Raw genomic sequence first — 22,833 nt, 5'->3', positions numbered from 1 at the left:
TATTAAATTGGAAACGATTGAGGATTAAATTAAATTAATTAAGGTTGTAAATACAAAAAAAATAAAGTTAGAGGATTAAATTGTAAACGTATAAAAATATAACAGGGATTAAATTGAAATAATTCAAAATTAAGAGATCAATTTACAATAAGTGACCAGAATGAATTACGCTTCAAAACAACAAGAACTGCGGAAATGATTTAACTATTTGCTATCTGCAACCCGGCCCCCTATAAATAGCCCTAAAATCCTAAAAAATCATTTTATTCCCATTTCACATATTAAAACTTCCCCCTCTCTCATTTCTCTCAACCTCCACCCAACCGTCCTAGTGTAGGCCAATCACCGACGTAGCCTCGCCGCCGTCAACCGCCGCACTGGCCACCACCACCAGTGGCCGAAAAAACCAAATTCAACCAAAATACTCTTCCCGACCCCGTGAGTATGAAACCAAAGCCCAATCACCCTAAAAAGACCCCAATCAACGTAGATTTAAGTTTTTAGGTTCGAATTTTCACCTTTTTCGGTGAGCCTTTTCAACTTTTGGTGGCCGATTCCTTCCGAGCCGAGACCAACCTGCTTTTATGTTTTTTTTGCTTACGTGAATGCTTTGCTTGGCTTTGCTTGGTGTTTTGATATTTGGTTGTATGTTTTTGTTTTTGTGTACACTTTGTTGCTTGTTTCTGTGTTGTTCTCTCGTGGTTTCATCGGGAAATTTATAACCCCTCTTTGTGATTTGCTTTTGGTAGCTTCGGGGTTGTTTCCCCATGTTTTCTGATTTCTTCAGGGTTGAGGGTTATTGCTGACCAGCTAAACGGGATGAACAGTTCCGATTTAGCCAGAGAGAGAGAGAGAGAAAGAGCCTACTTGTAAACTTTTTTGTCAACTCTCCTCTCTATCATCTACCATGTCAATCTATTATTGGGCTCCAAACCTGGTTGTGAGATCTCCAGGCCATGCTTCTTGACCAGTTGTATGTATCCGACAATTTGTATAAATAAAATAAGAAACATATAGATGTTGAAACTATGTGAAAAACGTAAATGGTTTATAGGACAAACCTCTCCGAATTGAAGTGTTCCACTCCCAAGTCTTCATCCCTGATGAAAATATATTCATAAGCGAAACAACATCTATATGCAAAAATCTTTTGCATACACCTGATAATATATATATATATATATATATATTAGCATGAATGTTAGGAATGCAACAACTTGTCATCTATCTAGCAAGCAAGCAAATAATAGGTAAAAGCTTATCATCAATTCCACTATTTTGTTATGTTTCTTCCACCGACGAACTTCTCCTTCCACAGTTGATGAGAAGAGAGAATGAAATAAATGAATTTGTGATATAGGATTAGGATTGTAAATTAGGATTTTATATCAAATAAAGTATTGTTAAAATGCCAACAAGGATCCTAATTGGATTAAATCACAATAATTAAACCGTCTATGACATCACCGTCACGGCAAGGAGATCCATGCCATCATCCCGTTAATATATTAACGGTGGGGTGACATAATTGCAGTGATACATAAACGTCAGTGATAAAATTGGCAAAATTGAAACGTCAGTGGCATTTTTGAACCCGAGCTCCTCTACCTCTTCCACTTCCTATCTGACATATCGAATCAGATCGCTCCGACTGTGCAGGCTCTCCGACCCTCAATGGATAATCTCGCATGTAATGTCCTGCTTCTCCACATCGGAAACAAGCTCCGAAAACAACTCGACATATTCCAGAATAGATTCTTCCAAAGAGCTGACATTGTCTGTCATGACCCTGATTTACTTTCCCAACACCAAACCTTATTGATTGAGTCTGTCTAGCTCTCATCTGATTTGATCCTCTAGCGGAAGATGCCATTGACTCAGACCTTGCCTGATACTGAAAACCAAAATATCTAACTCACTTAAGTGGTGCAGAACTTGATGAAGCCCCCATTCTTTTAGATGGTTGGTGTAACACCCCCAACCTGTACCCGACCCGGGATACGAGTCTGAGGTGTCACATTGACTTCTCAAAACATTTACTTTTACAAAATACCCAAGATTCAGTTTGATATTTCTAATAAAACCATTTAATTTCTATGATATAAAACATATGGTTTTACAAAATTGATCAGAGCATATCTAATACAAATATTTTAACTACATGCCAACTAGATTCTATATAACAAAATACATGTTATTCATTTAGGTTCTGATCTGACCTTCGGTAAGGAGAAACTAACCTGTCTTGCTCCTTTAGCTTCTCTTCCTGTTTTCCTGAACTTACGTGTGAAACACTCACACGCTAAGTCATAGTCTTAGTGAGACATATAAATACATATATAAATTATCAAATGCATGTACATATCATGTAATAGAACGTCATACTTGTATACATACTTTTTCATGTAACAATTACATACACATGCATGTCATCATTTATATTTTCTCATACTCTTATATGATTATCCTTTCTATCTCTTATCTCTTGTTCATGATCTCTTATTTTCATATTCTATATCTTATAACATGTTCTTACATCATCATATGAGATATTCATTCATTTATATACATTAACATATTCATGTACATCACATAACAAATGCCATAACCCATAACACACATTCTTTCTTGTAACATATACACACATTCACATATATCATCGTATAAAACATGTAACACATTTCTCATTACAACTCACATTTTATTATTATCTTTTTGGTTAGCCCATGCACACTAATGAGAACTTAAGGTATGTTAGTACATAGAGGTTGTGCACTATGCTGTCACCACAGCTCTTATAATTCCCACTAGGGTCGCGTAGAATTTGTCCCGAAGGACCACTTAAATGTCCCGAAGGACCACATACAACACATATATCCCAAAAGACCACTATGTCCTGAAGGACCGCGTAGACCCTCGACTCTTGGCATGTTAACTATACCTATAGCTCTCATAACACATGACATGGGCATTATCTTTTACCTCATTACACATTCACATATTATCACATAGTTCTTTCACATAGCTCTTTATCACATTTCATATGATCACATACTCACGTAGTTTACTTTCACGTAGCAGTTTTCCATGAAATTCACATTATTCATCATTTTCACACATGGTCACATCACATAGTTCTTTATCTCATTTCATATAGTTCACATATACCTTTTTCTCATATGCATAACATATTATTTTTCTTTTAACTTATATTACATATGCATATAATCTTATGACTTATTATCAATATCTTATAGATCACTATCATACACAATATATAACATGTATGCACAAGGCATATTCACCTAGATCCAAACATAGAGAAACAATTACATCTAAATATATACATAAACTCGAATTTATCTAAACATCATATCACTGCCTGCTTACATCTGGGTATCATATTACCTAATATCAGAATTAGACTTCTCGCAAGTCATAATTCCTTAACATAACTACACTTCATATCATGTACTCACCTGATCACCAATAACACTACCAAGCTCTTTTTCTTCATTGCGTATCTTACTCTGACGACCTATCTGAACTTTGCTTTCGATCGATGTCTACACAATCATGTATTAATACTTATCAGTATCCAATTGATTACTAAATCTATCAATTCTTAGACTGAAAGAAAGATTTAATCCATTTCCCATTAAAGTGCATCGGTACATTCTACAGTGTATCGATGAATCCCTTAACAGGTGCATCGATGCACTCATTACAATCGATGTTTATTTCGTTGAGAGTGCATCGGTACCCATTGAATGTGTATCGATGCACACAGCCTAGAAATTACATTTTAGCACGAAAATAACTTCATTCTAACTCAATTATGCCATACTTAAACCTCTTTCATATCCTAAACTCAAACACACATAATTAAGCCCATTTGTACTCATTATCACATCTTAAATCTCTAAATCCTAGCCTCTACATAGGCTTCAAGAATCATACTCAAATTTCATCATGTTCTAAATGCAATTTTAACATTTCATATCTATTAAATAAACTACTAACAAGTCAAATTCTTCATTACAACTTTAAAAACCTCTTTATATCAAAAGTTCATTTCTAAACCCAAAATAGAATTTCTCTTCTTATTCTCTTTACTTGATGATTTAAGTTTTTATAAGCTTTCCTTAAGCTTCTATAACACTCAAATAATCAAAACCCACTTATAAATCCAAGAATTCAACACTAAAATCAAACTTACCTTTTAAACTTGAACTATGGGAAGGAGAAGAAGAGAGTAAGAAGAAGGCTTCCAATTCTCCCAAACCCACGTGTTTTAACCCTTATTTAAAGGGAAAAAATATCCTTTAAGCATAAAAGACCAAAATACCCCTTTAATTCATCCATTTATGCTATTTAATCCATCCTTAAAATTTTCTTACTTAAGTCCCTGAACTTTTAATTGATTTATAAATTGAGCACAAAACTTTCAAAATTCCCACTTTAGCCACTAGCCTGATTTTGGGATATTACAGTTGGGCTCTTTGATCCCCCAAACTGTTCACTTTGAGCTCTTTCCAGAGCTTTAGCATAATTAACTACCTCTTGAAACGAGGACAAGTTTAGCACGATCAACATTTCTTTCAAACTCAGGCACAAGCCCTCCACAAACCATTCGCACGTATCTTTCTCCGTCAGAATTAACTCAGCCGCAAAACGACTTAACTTATTGAACTCACACTTGTATTCATATACAATGCGATTCATTTACTTCAGGTTCAAGAATTCTTGCTTTATCTGCTTAATGAATTGATCTCCTATATACTTGTATTTGAACTATTCTAAGAACAAGGGCAAGGTCACTTGTCATCCTCAAAGTGACATTCGCCCACCAGATTCTTGTTTGCCCACGAAGCAATGAGACCACTCCATCTAACTTCTCCACATCAAAACAGTGGAGTCCATCTAACATTATCTTCACATCATTAAGCCAAAGGTCCGTAGCAACATGACCTTCCTCGGCTTCACCTTTGAACTCATGAGCTCCTAATCCCTTTAACTCCTATGCTACATTCATTCTCTGAGTAGAGAGAGCATGGTTGGAAACGCGTCAGGATGTCGTCCAACATCCTGAAGAAAATGTTTTGATCTTGTACAAGCACTTCAGAAGGTGTTTGTTCTTCACCTTGCCTGGCCAGGGCAGGTGAATTACTACTCTCAGCTGGCCTATCATCTCCCGCTTCACTTCGGGAGCTATCATGTCCGGACATCTAATAATATAACCATATAACTCTATTAGCAAAATAACATACTTGTTACTCTTATCAGATTAGAAGTTCTCACTATTATGTTGGCATGTACACATTTAAAGACACTCTAGACTTCGGTTTATGCCTAGAATCGACTAAACCATGCTCTGATACCATTAAATGTAACACCCCCAACCCGTACACGACCCGAATACGAATCTGAGGTGCCACATTGACTATTCAAAACTTTTAAAACTTATAAAATCATGAAAATTCAAACTTTCATTAAAATAAAGTTAATAATTTACATAAGTATACTCAACATAATACAAAACCCGATCAGAGCATATATAAGTGATAATTTGTCAACATGTTTGTAGATGCTCGTTTTTGTTCGGAGGCTTCGTATCTAGTACACGATACAAATTTGGACCAAGGAAAGCCCAAATCAGCCCAAACAACATGTTATCCTAGCCTCCAGTCCACGTGAGTTCCTGCAAAACACAAACAAATATCCAGTGGGAAGAGAGAAGCAGTTTTGATCGTGGGTGGGATACTAAACTGTAAGTCGGTTTTTTATTGGCAATTAACCTCCAGAAACGGGGAACACGATGATCAAAAAAAGGACAGAAAGAAGAAAAAAAAAGAGGAGAATTAACCGAGAGAACAAGGAGGAAAGGATTGTAATTTTCTTCGTAACTATTCGAGATCAATAGAAAATACGGTATCCCAATTTATTTGATTCACCATTTCTGATGAAAAACACATCATTATTGTAAAAAATAAAAATAAAACACCAATAAGAGCAATCAACAGAAAAAGAGACAGCAACCAATCGAAAACAGTGAAATCAAAGGATCTTCTTCCCCTTCATTTTTTCACGCAGGGCTACAACAAATTTATTTTTCGTTTTCCTTTAAGCAAGGTAAGTATTAAAACTCATTTTCGTATATGAGGTATTTCTTTATATTTAAAAAATCAGTGGAAATTTCTTGAGATATTTGATTTATTTTAAGTTCTAGTGCGTGGTTATGTGAGTGTTTTGAAATAGAAGTAAAATAAGGGAGGAAGTAGGGTCGATTTAGTTTAGCTTTTACCTCTATAGTTGTCGTGAGTGTTGGATTAGGAGGGCTCGGGCTTCATCGAGGGTTGCGAAAGCGTGGTGGCCTGCCGAGCATCGACGAGCTGTGGGATCTTGGTGTACAGCCACCGTTCGTGAAGGAAGATAATCATAGAAGAGAGCAAGATGGCCATTGCAGCCGTTCGGTCGAATGGAAGAGAAGTTGAGAGGAAAGAAAGAGGAAAAACGGTTGAGGGTTAGGTTTAACATGAGTTTAGGATTAGGTTTAGTTTAAAGTAGGTTTATATTAGGTTATTAGGGCTAATTACTTGAGGTCACTGTGTATGCCGTTGATTTCCATTTTGGTCCTGAAGTCGAGTCTTGTTTGCTTCGTAATTTGGTCTTTATCTTTTATACACATTTGATTTTAGTCCTAAATGCTAGGGTATTTATTTTCTCTCGTTTGCATTCGGTCTTCTAGTTTTTGCATGATATTTTAGTCCTCAAGTAAAATCTTTTATGTTTTTTAATTTAGTTCTCAATTGTTGCGCTTATTTAATTTTAGTCATTAAATCGAAATTTCCAAGTTTTTAATTTGATCTTCACATTTGTAAATGTTTTTTAGGTCATCAGTTTATGTTATTTTTTGTTGTTGTTTGTTTTCGCATTTAGCATGTAATTTTGGTTAATTGGCTTTTTAGTATTTAAATCAAATCTGTTGTGTTTTAAATTTTTTTTATCTTTGTATTTCATGCTTATTTAATTTTAGTCATAAATGTTAGTTATTTTGTTTTTTTCATTTAGACATTAGAGCTCCAAGTTTGTACATGTTACGTTTTGGTCCTGTAAATATTGGGTTTATTCTGGTTTTGACTCATAATGATAATAGTAGTTTTAATCAATATGGCAATATTTGCATGTATAGTTTAGTTTTTATTTTATTAATATTTAAAATAATAAAGTTTCATTTAATACAGTCTAGTCCTTAAATATAGTTATTTCTTGAAATTCATATTTCGAGTTGATATGTTTTTTTATTTTTATTCTAAGTGTCACTTTCGTACATTATATATTAGTGTGTGTATATATATATATGTATGTATAAGTCATAATGTATAATTTGTGGTATTAAAGTATTTTTGCATGTCATTTTTGTATGATTTGCATGATATCCTCATATGCATAACTCGACCTATTACATAATCGGACTAAGGGTAATACCCTTTTAATTTAAAATTGTCTTGAGTGGCCTGTCTTAACTGATTAGAGGGTCGTTATGACCATTTTAAATTAAAAGTGTATCCCGAAAGTGAAACAAAAAAATTGATTCGTCACCTAAAATTTGGGAACGAAAGAAAAGGAAATGTTCGCTTATTTAAATTTATCGAGAAAAGGTTGTTATATCTTTAAGATCTGGTCTCGATATTTGTAAATAATCGAACATTCTTTATCTTTCTAAAACGACTTGGTAATTTTAATTTAATTTATTTGAGTGTTTTTAAATTTACGTCTTTGTTTTATGGGATCAAAAATCAAATTAAATTCGAATTTGTAAAGTTCAATGCAAGGACATTAATTAATCGACTAGGTACCGTTTTAGGGCGTTGTGGGGGTGCTAATCCTTCCCCGCACGTAACCGACTCCTGAACTTGGATTTTGGTAACGCAGACCTTAATTTGTTGTTTTAATTAAAATTAAATTTTTTTAAAATAACAAACATTTTTGGGTGCCCAATCACACCCTAATCAAAAATTGGTGGCGACTCTTTGAACTGTATTTTTTTTATCGTAAAGGAAATCCAAAAAATTTTCGAAACGAGAGGTTTTTAAATCGCATTTGTTTTTAAATTAAAAATCAATTGAAAGATATAAATTAAAAATTAATGTGGTTTTCAAAATTTCACTTTTTCACCTTTGAGAAAGAAATCGTTTCGACAGCTTGAAGACTCTGCTGGGGACTTTTTTTTAGAGAGTCAGGCCGATAGTCGATTAATTAAGTGTCTTTGCAATTGAAAATTATAAATTTTTTTTAATTTGGTTGTTGATCCCTTGTTTGGGTTTTAATAAGTTTGGTTTTTATTTTGATTTTTTTGTAATTTAATTCGATTAACAATTAAATAGTTGTACTGATTTGTTTGCTAATGATTTTAGAATAATTGTGTGTTTTAGGAAATTTTGAGCGTTTGTATTGTGTTTTTTTCGCTTTTCCTCACACACTGCACATTTGCATTATCATGACATGAACTAAAACCCCGCTCCATCCTAATTAAGTAGGAGTGAAAGACTATGCCCTCGTGTGGTTTTCACCTCCGCATGGGATAGTGGATCGCTCCTGGAGCTCACGCCTTATGGTCCTCGTGATGGTATTCACCTCCGCACGGACATAAGGAGGTTTGTTCCCTCGAAATTGAATTCAATCCCCTAAAGCCTGTGATGGGCTAGGATTGAGGGTTTGGCAGCCCAAGGGGGCACCGACAAGGACAATTCGAGAACCTATTACTTTAGAACCGAACCCAGCATATAGTGAACATAGAACCTGAACTTAGGTTGAACCAAACCCGAACCTTAAGAATCCAGTGAGGAGGGTACACAAGGAAAAGCTTTTTTTTGAGTTATTTATTTTCGTTTTTCGAATAAATGCATGCGAACTAGATATCATGCGGTTAGGTTTATTTTTTAAATAAGCATGCGAACTAGATATCTTGCGGTTAGGTTTATTTTTTGAATAAGCATGCGAATTAGATATCATGAGGTTAGGATTTATTTTTGTGAATAACAAAGCATGGGGGTAGATATCATGTTGGGTAGGATCTGATAAAGATGATTGGGTAGCCAGCATGGGTAGGATTCTTGAACAAATTATTTCCGATTTAATTGCTTTATGTTTACTGACTGTTGTTTTACTTTTTTTCTGTTTGCATTGCACTATCCATTACATGGCGTTGATTTGGGATCGATGTCCATATAGAAGGCCAGTAATATGGAACGAATGGTTCAGAAAGAGGTTGAAGACAATGTCGATGTTCTAAGGTGGTCAGAACAGTCCCAACTGACTAATGGGGACAACATGATGCCTGGATACGTGTCGGAGTTATTTGGTTATACTCACATCAACGTGCGTCAGAATGATCTAAGTGAGCTAAAGGAGATATAGGGAAGATGGACAGTAGCCGATAAGGAGATGTTTTATCATTTGTACGGCGATATTCCTTATCTTCTGGATGTTCCTATTAACCGAAATCTGTTTAGAGCATTGGCACAGTTCTGGAACCCGGCTTATAGCTATTTCACATTTGGTAGAGTGGATCTAAAACCAACGATAGAGGAGTATCAAGCTTTGGTCCGTTGTCCGAGGTCCCAGATAGATAGAATATATACGAAGCTGCCAGTCACTCATTCGTTTAAGAAGAAATTATTATTGATGACCGGAATGAGTGAAGATTGGGTAATCAGAAACATTAAGAAGAAGGGAGACAGTGAGTGTATCTCTTGGGCTGCTTTGAAAGAAGTAATTGATCATCACCCTGATAAGAGAAAGAAACTTGACTTGTTTGCTTTAGGGATTTATGGGCTCGTTATTTTTCCAAAGGTACTAGGATATGTAGACGTATCAGTCGTTGACCTGTTTTAAAGATTAGACAAGCACATGGATCCTGTTCCAGCTATTCTAGCTGAGACGTTCCGGTCTTTGAGTTCTTGTAGGCGCGAGGGAGAATGACGCTTTATAGGATGTGCGCCTTTGCTGCTAGTGTGGATTCTGAGTCATTTCAAACATGTTGAAAGAGCACCAGGACGAGTGTTTCTAGAGGGGTTTTCGCCTTTGAAGGATTTTCTTTCTAAAGAATGGCCTGGGGGACTCACCGAAGAAAAATGGATGGTCATCTTCAAGGATATCAGAGACGGTGATATTTTGTGGCGAGCTTCGTGGAATGTCTCTTCGGCTATACTTTACCGATGTGGAGAGCGAGATTGGGTTCCTTTACCAGGTATATGGGGTTCTGTTTGGGTATGCACCTTACTAGTTTCCAGACAGTATGGGTCAAGGCAGTTCATTCCAGCCACATGGGACTTGGTAGGGTCGGGTTTTGCATTTAAAGGAGATCAGTATAAGGGTAAAGTTAAAGGGTTGCTGAGGCCTGGAAGCAAACTCGTCGTGTGAATCTGTTCACTTATGATCTCGAGTTATCTCAAGAGTACGAGCAGTGGAGAAGCGGTCGAGTAAATGACAACATCCCGATAATGAATCCTGAAAATATTCAGCCGGTGGAGGAACAGTTGAGAGTGGTGCCATCTCCATTAGAGTTAGCTAAGCGCGATTTCGAAGCAGAACGGAGACAATGGAGAATGACTTTGCAGAAGCTGGAAGATGAAGTGTATCAAAAGGGATTGGAGATTGACATTCAGAATAGTAGAGCAGATCGAATTGAAAAAGTAGAGAAGCAATTTCGGCTAGATTTTGACGATCTTCGGTCAACTTATCAACGAATGGTAAAAGCTCAGGTAGGTTCTAGCTCGAGTAAGTCTGTCGAATTAAGGCAAGAGGTGGCGAGCCTCAAGAGAGTAGCCGGAGAGAGTCAAGAAGAGCTCAAACAAAGCAGGCACCAAGTGAAGATTTTATCGAAAGAAAAGGATTCTTTAGAGCAGCAGTTACAAGAGAGTCAAGCCCATAACGAGAAGTTGAAAGAGAGGATTTCAAGTTTAGAGACTACATTACGACAATACCGAAACAGGGAATGTAGCTCAAGCCGTGGGGAAGTTGAGAGTTTGAAAAAACAAGTGAGTGAGCTTGAAGCCATGGTTCAAGATTTTCAGAGGCAAGCAAGTGAGCTATCGATAGTTCCTTATGAGGGGGATATACAATGGCGTTTTCGATGGGAGCGAGCTCAGGTGAGAATTAAGCAAAGAGAAGATCTTATTGCTTGTTACCTAGGACACGCTCGGAGAATAGCCCAATATTTGGTCATTCTATCTGAGGAAACTGCTGATGTGACTGAAGGACTGGATCCCGAGACTGAAGAAAACCAGAAGATCATGGAGTTGCTAGCCATGTACAGCAAATAGGAGAGATGGTGCAGATTTATTTGTGATATGTTTCAACTTTGTAATTGAACGTCGTTCTAATATAAAGAGTTGTTCTAAGGAGTTGTTCCAGGATCAACACCCTGCATTTTGCATATGCATTTTTAATACATTTAAATTTGTGCATCGCATTTTATTCATTCATAATCATATATTTCATATTCATTAATAAATATCAGCGATAACAAAATGAATCTTTTACAAACTTGCCCAAATTGAGAAGGCTCAGTTGGAGTTACAAGATAATATCAAGAAAATGCAAGAAGATATGATGAATGCCCAAAAGGAGATGTTTGCCAAGTTTGCGAGTATGTTGGAAGGAAGAAATCCAGAACATGAGAAAAGCCCTATGCCAGAAGGTGTAACTGAGGACCCATTTTATCATTCAGGGTTAAACCTAAACCAATCTCAGAATGTTCAAGTGGCCCCTGTTCATGTCGGGAAGGTACACATTAATCCAATCGGTGCTTCTGTTAACGTACAGCCTGGATCTAGTTCGTATCAGGAAGGACATCAATATCATCAAGTTCCGAACCTTGATGAAGAAGCCAAGAAAAACCAAAACGATCCGCTGGAAGAGAAATGGAAACAGCTAGAAAAAGAAGTCAGAGCCATGAAGGAAGATACTAGTGTCTATGGATTTGATGCAAATGAGTTAAGTCTAGTTCATGATCTGGTCTTGCCTCCAAAGTTCAAGGTTCCTGACTTTGAGAAGTTTGATGGTACCAGGTGCCCCTCTGCGCATATCACAATGTTTTGTAGGAAGATGACCGGATACATAGGGGACGATCAATTGTTGATACTGTTTTCATGAAAGCTTAACTGGTTCAGCAATCCAGTGGTATAACCAATGAGTAGAGCTAATATTAAATCGTGGGAAGACTTGGCTAAGTCTTTCTTGAGTAATACAAACATGTAAAAGATGTTAGGCCCAACAGGATGATGTTGCAAGGAATGGAAAAGAAGTCTAACGAGAGTTTTAAACAATATGCTCAAAGATGGAGAGATGTAGCAGTGCAAGTCCACCCTCCATTGGAAGAGGAGGAAACAAATATGCTTTTTGTCAACACCTTAAAGGCTCCTTTTTTCTCGCATCTTATCGGTAATCCTTATCGAAGTTTTGCTGATGTAGTTACGGTGGGAGAAATGATTGAAATAGTTGTTAAGAGTGGGAAGCTCGAGGGAGGAGAGTCTAGTAAGAGGCCACCAACGAGGAAAAAGGAAAACGAAGTCAATAATGTGAGGCAGTACGATTCTAATAACATCATTGTTTCCCGTCCTCAAGGAGTAGGGTCATCAACACAAAATGACAATAGACAAGGAGCAAGGGACCAGAGGAGAGAGGGGCCTCAATTTGACCCCATCCCGATGACTTATAAGGATTTGTTTCAGATTTTGTATAATCGACACGTGGTTTTACCGTATCACGTGACACCAATACAACCTCCTTTTCCCAAATGGTATGATACTAGTGCTCAGTGTGAGTACCATGCAGGGAACCCTGGGTATTCCATTGAGAATTGTACTACTTTTAAGAAGGTTTTCCAAGCTTTGAGAACGAGGAATGTCATCAACTTTGGTGACAGTGAGCAGCCAAATATAGCTCAGAATCTGTTGCCAAGCCATGCAGGGACAGGAGTTAACGCGATTACTGAAGAGAAAGGAAAGAGAATTGTAAGGAATTTTAGTGAGGTGGTATAACCCATGAGTTGGGTGTGGTGCCAGATGGTCAAGGTAGGATTGTTGAAGCCCAGTTTGATGGGTGAACAGTTTAACAATGGAGAGGTATGTCAGTATCATAACAGTGAAGGACACAGTATTCAGTAATGTCCTGACTTCCTATCTTTGGTACAAGACATTATGGACAATAAAGAAATTGAGTTCTTTAGAGAGATTGCTGAAGAAGAGGAAGCGGAAGTTTGCGCTTCAGAAGGATCGTCTAAAGGGGTATACAATGCCAGTTGTCCCCTAATTATTACCCCCAAGAATCGAGTTGCTGAGAAGGTAGCCCCGAAAGTGGTTATTACACCTCCATGTCCATTCCCATATCGGGATAATAAACAAGTGCCTTTGAGATATGATTGCCAGATGGGAGATGTAACAAAAGAGAATGAGAAAGTAGATGAGGTGGGACGCTTTACTAGAAGCAGTAGTGTTATTCTATTAATTCACCTAAAGAGTTTGAGAAGAAGGTTGCAGTTGATAAGGGGAAAAAGGTTGATGTGCAGATAGAAGAAGATAAGCATGTTATAAATGAACCAGTAACCGAAAGTGAAGCGGTAGAATTTTTGAAGTTTCTGAAACATAGTGAGTACAGTGTTGTTGAACAGTTACACAAGTTGCCTACCCGTATTTCTGTTTTATCATTACTTTTGAGTTCAGAGGCCCATAGGAATGCTCTGTTAAAGGTTTTGAACCAGACTTTTGTTCCGAAAGAGTTGCCCATTGAAAAGTTGGACCAGTTAGTTTCCAATATACAAGCTGATAATTTTTTATCTTTTTCTGAGGTAGTCAGAAGGCTTTGCACATTACAGTTAAGTGTAAAGGGCATGTTTGTCTCGGGTTTTGGTTGATAATTGTTCGGCTTTGAATGTGATGCCCTTAGTGACTTTGAAGAAGCTTCCATTAGATAGTACGCTTATGAGAACCTATCAAAGTGTGGTTCGAGCTTTCGATGGGACTAAAAGAGAAGTGTTGGGCAAGATAGATGTTCCTCTGAATATTGGTCCAGCAACATATGAAGTGGAATTTCTCGTAATGGACATTATGCCTACGTACAATTGTTTGTTGGGAAGGCCTTGGATTCATCAGGCCGGTGCAGTTCCGTCCACATTGCACCAGAGACTGAAATTTGTGATTGATGGAAGGTTGATATGTATTCATGCTGAAGAGGACATTATTGCTTCTGTTTCTACTACTGCTCCGTACATTGAAGTGGATGAGCAAGCGGTCGAGTGTTCTTTCAGATCGTTGGAGTTTATCAATGCTATGTTTATGGCTGAAGGCAGGAAGATACCAAAGCCTAGACTGTCAAATTGTACCAAAATGGGACTCAAGCTGACCCTTGGAAGAGGAGCAAAAGTTGGGAAAGGGTTAGGAAGTCAGTTATAAGGACCAGTGAATCCAATATGCCCTGTTGCTAAAAAAAGATCGATTTGGTTTGGGGTATCAGCCAACTCCGAGGGATAAGCTGAGGGGAATTAAGAAGGGTCAGGAAATGAGAAAGGCCAGACTGGCTGGTGAAGACCTTAGCTGGGAACCCATGATCTTCCTCGCCGTTGAGCATCATTTTCATATCTGGGGGACATATGTTTCAAGGGAATTCAAGGAACACTGAGGTGATGGTTGAGAATGCCTTGGGAGATTTAGGTATTAACGTTATAACTGATGATGAATTTGAGGAAATGAGAGCTATGGGCATTTATCCTGCACCGCCGGGTTTCGTGTTGAACAATTGGACCGCGAAAGAACTGCCTGTAGTTTACAAATCTTTTACAGAGTAATGCACTGGAACTTTCTCCCTATTGTTCATACCCTGGGGCAATAGGTGATTTTATGTAAAGGGTTAAGCTGTTTTTTTTCTTGATTTCAATAAAAGATGCATTCTGTTAGTTCCAAATGGCAAACATTCTCCCATGCGTTTCATTCATTCATTCTTTGTTGTATATATGTATATATTTCTTTCTTTCTATTTATTTATATGGGAAAAGATCCTCCCATATGTATATATGTATATATATCTTCTCTTTCATTTTTTTTTCAGGAGCTCAGATATCAATAATATGAATGTCAATGACTCTGACCCGGAGATTGATTTAGAGAAGCCTATATGTCAAGGGGAAATCGAAGATTGTATTGATGATGAAGGATGTGAACTACCTTCTGAATTGCTGAAAATTGTGGAGAATGAAGATAAGCAGATTCTGCCTCATAAAGAGTCTACTGAGATTTTGAATTTAGGGACAGATGAGGATAAGAGAGAAGTAAAGATTGGTACTACTCTGTCAGTTGGAGGTCGACATGATTTGATAGAATTGCTTCAAGAATACAAGAATGTATTTGCATGGTCATACGAAGATATGTCGGGTTTAGATACAGAACTGGTTGTTCATAAACTACCAATAAAGCCTGAATGTAAACCGGTACAATAAAAACTGAGAAGAATGAGACCCGAGATGCTGCTCAAGATTAAAGAGGAAGTGAAAAAACAGTTGATGCAGGGTTTCTTAAAGTGGCCAAATATCCTGAATGGGTGGCGAATATTGTCCCAGTACCGAAGAAGGATGGAAAGTTCGAATGTGTGTCGACTACAGGGATCTCAACCGAGCTAGTCCAAAAGATAATTTTCCTTTGCCACATATAGACACGCTAGTGGATAATACTGCTGGAAATTCTTTGTTCTCTTTTATGGATGGTTTCTCTGGCTACAATCAAATTAAGATGAACCCTGAAGATATGGAAAAATGACGTTCGTTACCATGTAGGGAACGTTTTGTTATAAAGTAATGTCGTTTGGATTGAAGAACGTCGGGGCAACATATCAAAGGGCCATGGTGACGTTATTTCACGACATGATGCATAAAGAGATAGAAGTTTATGTCAATGATATGATTGTCAAAGCTAAGACAGAGGAAGAACATATTGGGAATTTGAGAAAGCTTTTTAAAAGACTAAGAAGATGCCAGCTAAAACTCAACCCAAATAAGTGTACTTTTGGGGTGACATCTGGGAAGTTATTGGGATTCGTAGTAAGCCAAAAAGGAATTAAAATAGACCCAGATAAAGTAAAGGCTATGCAAGACTTGCCACCCCCACGAACACAAAAAGAAGTCAGAGGATTTTTGGGGAGATTGAATTATATAGCTCGATTTATTTCACAGTTGACGGAAAAATGTGATCCCATATTCCGCCTTCTTCGTAAGAATAACTCAGGGGAATGGAGTGAGGATTGTCAAGGAGCTTTTGAAGCAGTGAAAAGATATTTGTCGAGCACTCCAATCTTAGCGCCACCCATCTCAGGCAAACCCTTGATTCTTTATTTGTCAGTTTATGAAAATTCAATGGGGTGTGTGCTGGGGCAACGTGACCAAACTGAGAAGAAAGAAAGGGCTATCTATTATCTCAGTAAGAAGTTCACTGAATGTGAGACTAGATACTCACCCATTGAAAAGTTGTGTTGCGCTTTAGTATGGGCTACCCGAAGGCTTAGACAATATATGTTGTATCATACTACTTGGCTTATATCCAAGCTTGATCCCTTGAAATATCTAATGGGTGTGCCTGCATTATCTGAAAGATTAGCTCGTTGGCAGATCCTATTGTTCGAATTTGACATCCAGTGTGTAAACCAGACGGCAATTAAAGGAAGTGCTATAGCGGAATTCATTGCAAGCAGGACTTCGGAAGAATATGAGTCGTTGAGCTTTGATTTTCCAGATGAGGATTTAATGGCCATTTCGGTAGAAGAAGCAGTGGCATCCACTAGTAAATATTGGAAGTTGAACTTCGATGGTGCTTCAAATGCCTTGGGACATGGAATCGGGGCAATTTTGGTCTCACCAGAGGGAGAGCATTATCCTTTCACCAGTCGGCTTAATTTTGATTGTACAAACAATATGGCCGAGTATGAAGCTTGTGTTCTGGGTCTTAGAGCTGCCGTTGATCGCAAAATAAAAATGCTCAAGGTGTATGGGGATTCAGCTTTGGTAATTTACCAACTCAGGGGAGAATGGGAGACAAAAGATCCTAAGCTTGTAGAATACCGTAAGTTGGTTATAGAACTTGTTGAAGAATTTGAAGAAGTAACTTTCAATTACCTCCCTAGAGAAGAGAATCAAATGGCAGATGTCTTAGCCACACTGGCAGCAGCGTTTAAGATGAACGAGCATTCAAATATGATGCCCATTGAAATGAAGGCTTATGAGTATCCAGCCATTTTAAGAAGGAAGAAGATGGAAACCCCTGGTACTATGATATCTTGCAATATATAAGGTATCAGAGTTATCCAGAACATGCCACTAGAATGATAAGAGAACCATTAGAAGAATGGCATCAGGGTATGTGCTTGATGGTAAGACTCTATACAAGAAAAGTCTGGATAGGTCTTGTTAAGATGTGTGGACGCGAAAGAAGCCAAATTAATTCTTGAAGAAGTGCATGAGGGAATATGTGGTACCCATGCTAATGGGCATGCTATGGCTAGACAGATTATGAGATTTGGGTATTATTGGTCAACTATGGAAACAGACTGTATCAATTATGCCCGAAAATATCACAAATGTCAGATTTATGGAGATAAGATACATACTCCTCCTCATCCGTTGCATGTAATGACAGCGTCGTGGCCATTCTCATTGTGGGGCATGGATGTTATTGGACAAATTTCGCCCAAAGCTTCAAATGGTCATCGCTTCATTTTGGTAGCCATAGATTACTTCACCAAGTGGGTAGAAGCAACTTCTTATGGAAATGTTACCAGTCTACAATATGCAAATTTTTAAAGAAGGAGATCATTTGTAGATATGGTTTGCCAGAGAGGATTATCTCTGATAATGCGTTGAATTTAAACAATAAGATGATGGACTCGGTCTGTAAGCAGTTCAAAATAAAACATCATAGTTCCACCACTTATCGCCCAAAGATGAATGGGGCAGTAGAGGCGGCTAATAAAAACATTAAAAGGCTCATAGAGAAAATGACTGAGACCTATAAGGATTGGCATGAGAAGTTACCATTTGCTCTGTTTGCTTATCGAACTTCAGTACGGACTTCAACTGGGGCAACTCCGTTTTCTTTGGTTTATGGGATGGAAGCTATCTTACCTATTGAGGTGGAAATTCCCTCACTTCGGATTTTGTCAGAGGTAAAGCTCAATGAGGCAGAATGGTACAGGCTAGATATGACCAATTGAATTGATTGAAGAAAAGAGATTGAAAGCTATTTGTCATGGTCAGATGTACCAAAAACGTATGATACGGGCACATGGTAAGAAAGTTCGCCTTCGAGAATTCCATGAGGGAGATTTGGTGCTTAAAAGGATTTTGTCTATTCAGAAGGATTTCAGAGAAAAATGGATGCCCAATTGGGAAAGACCTTATGTTGTCAAGAAGGCCTTTTCTGGGGGAGCTCTAGTCATAACTGAAATGGACGGATCAGAATTACCATATCCAATGAATTCCGACGCTGTTAAGAGATATTTCGCTTGAAGAAGAAATAAAAGAGAAAATGAAAAAATGAAAAAAATAATAATAATAAAAATGAGAAGAAGAAAAAGAAGAAAAGAAAAATGATGGAAAAACGAAAAGAAAAAAGAAGAAGAAAAAATGGAAAATGGAAAATGGAAGGAAAAATGAAAAAAAGAGACATAAAAGGAGGGTTCAAGATTGAAAACCGAAAAGGGCGTCTTGGAATCAAAGGAGGTCTCAAGTTGAAAAACCCGCAAAGGGCGACTTGAGTTGAGTTTGAAATTCAGAATTCGTGAATGATGAAGGTTCTGAATTGATTTTGGATGTGGAAAGAGCTCCTGATATGGGTAGTAACAATGACAGTTGGCGATCAGGATTAAGATTAAAGATTAACGATCTCGATTGAAACAACCAGGAGAGAAATTGAATGCACATGAAATTCAATATTGGTTTAGGGCATCCAATGAAGGAGATTTGGGAGTTTAGAAGTAGCTTCACACTCTTAAGCATCATCACAATTTTGGAGATCCTTTCGACAGAAGCTACACTCGAGTCATTCTGACGGCGTGCCAGTTCAAAATCATTTGCATTATTGATGTTTGAAGATGCCTACTCTTTTGTTCTTTTGTTTTTCCCAGTTAAAAGTTTGCCATTTAGCTGCCTAAAATTCTCTGTATTTATATAAATAAAGAGATGTATTTTCTTGTTAATTTCCCTTTCGGCAAGCATCTTATTTTGAAAAGTTAAAACATATAGCTTAACTTGAAATATATGAGATCATTTTGTATTATTGTGCAGAAGGTTTTGGAAAATACAGGTATTCTGAAGCTAACAATGGTTTTAACATGTAAGCTTGTGTGGTTACGGGAAGCTAAAACCTTGGAATTCATAGAAAATCTCAGCCATGATAAGAAGGCCCAAAGAGATTGTCATTGATCAAGAAGTTGGTCATGGGCACTGGCGGGTTTCAAGAAAGGAAAGAGTCAAGGTTCTGTTAAGTCGAGAGATACGGAATTGAGATTGTTAACTGGGGTGAATTGGTTAAATGTTTTGTACCCAAGATAAAACCGAGTTCCATCGAGATCAAAAGGAGATAGAGTTCCTTCGAAGAAGAAAACGCATTGAATTGCATAATTGCATACATTTTAGGCATGAATAGGATCATGACATTCATAATTGCATGATGACTTAAGCAGTTACAGGTTTTCCAGGGATAATTGAAGATTGAAGATATTGAAGCATCGAGATGAACATAACTGGTTTGGAGATTTTGAAAAGAATGATGTTTATACGAAAACTGAGCCAAAGCAGATTCACGTATCCAATGGTTTCCAGACAAGTTTTCGCGATGGAGATGGATTTTCAGAAATTTTATCAAATTCTAAATTTTTGAATATAATATTTTCAAACATACATTAATGATTGGTAATGTTTGATTTTCAGGTTGGACCTTCGAAACAGGTCAATCTTAAGCCTTCACGGAAGAGTAGTGAAGCCAACCATTTGTACGCCTTCACGGAATATTAGTGAAGAAAACTCATTTTATGAAGATCGAGTCCTATACTCTCTGAAGGAATAGGGAGCAGACCTGTTTATTGAAGATTTTCCGAGTTCTATACTCTCTGAAGGAATAGAGAGCGGACCCGTTTTATTGAAGATTGTTCAAGTCTTATACTCCCTGAACGAATAGGGAGCAGACACGTTTGTTGAAAATTGTTCGAGTCTTATACTCTCTGAATGAATAGAGAGCAGACACGTTTATTGAAGATTTTTCGAGTCTTATACTCTCTGAATGAATAGAGAGAAGACACATTTGTTGAAGATTTGCCGAGTCTTATACTCCCTGAATGAATAGGGAGCAGACATATTTGTTAAAGATTGTTCGAGTCTTATGCTCCCTGAAAGAATAGGGAACGGACTCGTCATTAGAAGATTTTTCAAGTATCACCTATCCCGAAGTAACAGTGGAATAGTTTAATCTTTTGAAGTTTTCATGACCGGACAAACTCGATCATCTTTTGATCTTTGCTCAATTCTCGTTACACGACAATGAGTAAAGAGAGGCAGCTGTAGATGCTCGTTTTTGTCCGGAGGCTTCGTATCTAGTACACGATACAAATTTGGACCAAGGAAAGCCCAAATCATCCTAAACAACATGTTATCCTAGCCTCCAGTCCACGTGAGTTCCTGCAAAACACAAACAAATATCCAGTGGGAAGGAGAGAAGCAGTTTTGATCATGGGTGGGATACTAAACTGTAAGTCGTTTTTTATTGGCAATTAACCTCCAGAAACGGGAACACGATGATCAAAAAATGACAGAAAGAAGAAAAAAAAGAGGAGAATTAACCAAGAGAACAGGGAGGAAAGTATTGTAATTTTCTTCGTAACTATTCGAGAGCAATAGAAAATACGGTATCCCAGTTTTATTTGATTCACCATTTCTGATGAACAACACATCATTATTGTAAAAAATAAAAATAAAACACCAACAAGAGCAATCAACAGAAAAAGAGACAGCAACCAATCGAAAACAGTGAAATCAAAGGATCTTCTTCCCCTTCATTTTTTCACGCAGGGCTACAACAGATTTCTTTTTCGTTTTCCTTTAAGCAAGGTTAGTATTAAAACTCATTTTCGTATATGAGGTATTTCTTTATAATTAAAAAAATCAATGGAAATTTCTTGAGATATTTGATTTATTTTAAGTTCTAGTGCGTGGTTATGTGAGTGTTTTGAAATAGAAGTAAAATAAGGGAGGAAGTAGGGTCGATTTAGTTTAGCTTTTACCTCTATAGTTGTCGTGAGTGTTGGATTAGGAGGGCTCGGGCTTCATCGAGGGTTACAAAAGCGTGGTGGCCTGCCGAGCATCGACGAGCTGTGGGATCTTGGTGTACAGCCACCGTTCGTGAAGGAAGATAATCATAGAAGAGAGCAATATGGCCATGGTAGCCATTCGGTCGAATGGAAGAGAAGTAGAGAGGAAAGAAAGAGGAAAACAGCTGAGGGTTAGGTTTAACATGAGTTTAGGATTAGGTTTAGTTTAAAGTAGGTTTTATATTAGGTTATTAGGGCTAATTACTTTGAGGTCAATGTGTATGCCGTTGATTTCCATTTTGGTCCTGAAGTCGAGTCTTGTTTGCTACGTAATTTGGTATTTATCTTTTATACATATTTGATTTTAGTCCTAAATGCTAGGGTATTTATTTTCTCTCGTTTGCATATTCGGTCTTCTAGTTTTTGCATGTTATATTTTAGTCCTCAAGTAAAATCTTTTCTGTTTTTTAATTTAGTTCTCAATTGTTGTGCGTATTTAATTTTAGTCATTAAATCGAAATTTCCAAGTTTTTAATTTGATCTTCACATTTGTAAATGTTTTTTAGGTCATCAGTTTATGTTATTTTTTGTTGTTGTTTGTTTTCGCATTTAGCATGTAATATTGGTTAATTGTCTTTTTAGTCTTTAAATCAAATCTGTTGTGTTTTAATTTTTTTTTTATCTTTGTATTTCATTCTTATTTAATTTTAGTCATAAATGTTAGTTATTTTGTTTTTGTCATTTAGACATTAGAGCTCCAAGTTTGTAAATGTTACGTTTTGGTCCTGTAAATATTGGGTTTATTCTGGTTTTAACTCATAATGATAATAGTAGTTTTAATCAATATGGCAATATTTGCATGTATAGTTTAGTTTTTATTTTATTAGTATTTAAAATAATAAAGTTTCATTTAATACGATCTAGTCCTTAAATATAGTTATTTCTTGAAATTCATATTTCGAGTTGATATGTTTTTTTTATTTTTATTCTAAGTGTCACTTTCGTACATTATATATTAGTGTGTGTATATATATATATGTATGTATAAGTCATAATGTATATAATTTGTGGTATTAAAGTATTTTTGCATGTCATTTTTGTATAATTTGCATGATATCCTCATATGCATAACTCGACCTATTACATAATCGGACTAAGGGTAATACCCTTTTAATTTAAAATTGTCATGAGTGGCCTGTCTTAACTGATTAGAGGGCCGTTATGACCATTTTAAATTAAAAGTGTATCCCGAAAGTGAAACAAAAAAATTGATTTGTCACCTAAAATTTGGGAACGAAAGAAAAGGAAATGTTCGTTTATTTAAATTTATCGAGAAAAGGTTGTTATATCTTTAAGAACTGATCTCGATATTTGTAAATAATCGAACATTCTTTATCTTTCTAAAACGACTTGGTAATTTTAATTTAATTTATTTGAGTGCTTTTAAATGTTTTTAAATTTACGTCTTTGTTTTATGGGATCAAAAAT

Source organism: Hibiscus syriacus, unplaced genomic scaffold (genome assembly GCF_006381635.1).
Source record: "Hibiscus syriacus cultivar Baekdansim isolate YM2019G1 unplaced genomic scaffold, ASM638163v2 tig00117034_pilon, whole genome shotgun sequence".
NCBI classification, from domain to species: Eukaryota; Viridiplantae; Streptophyta; class Magnoliopsida; order Malvales; family Malvaceae; genus Hibiscus; species Hibiscus syriacus.
This window is presented reverse-complemented; position numbering follows the sequence as displayed.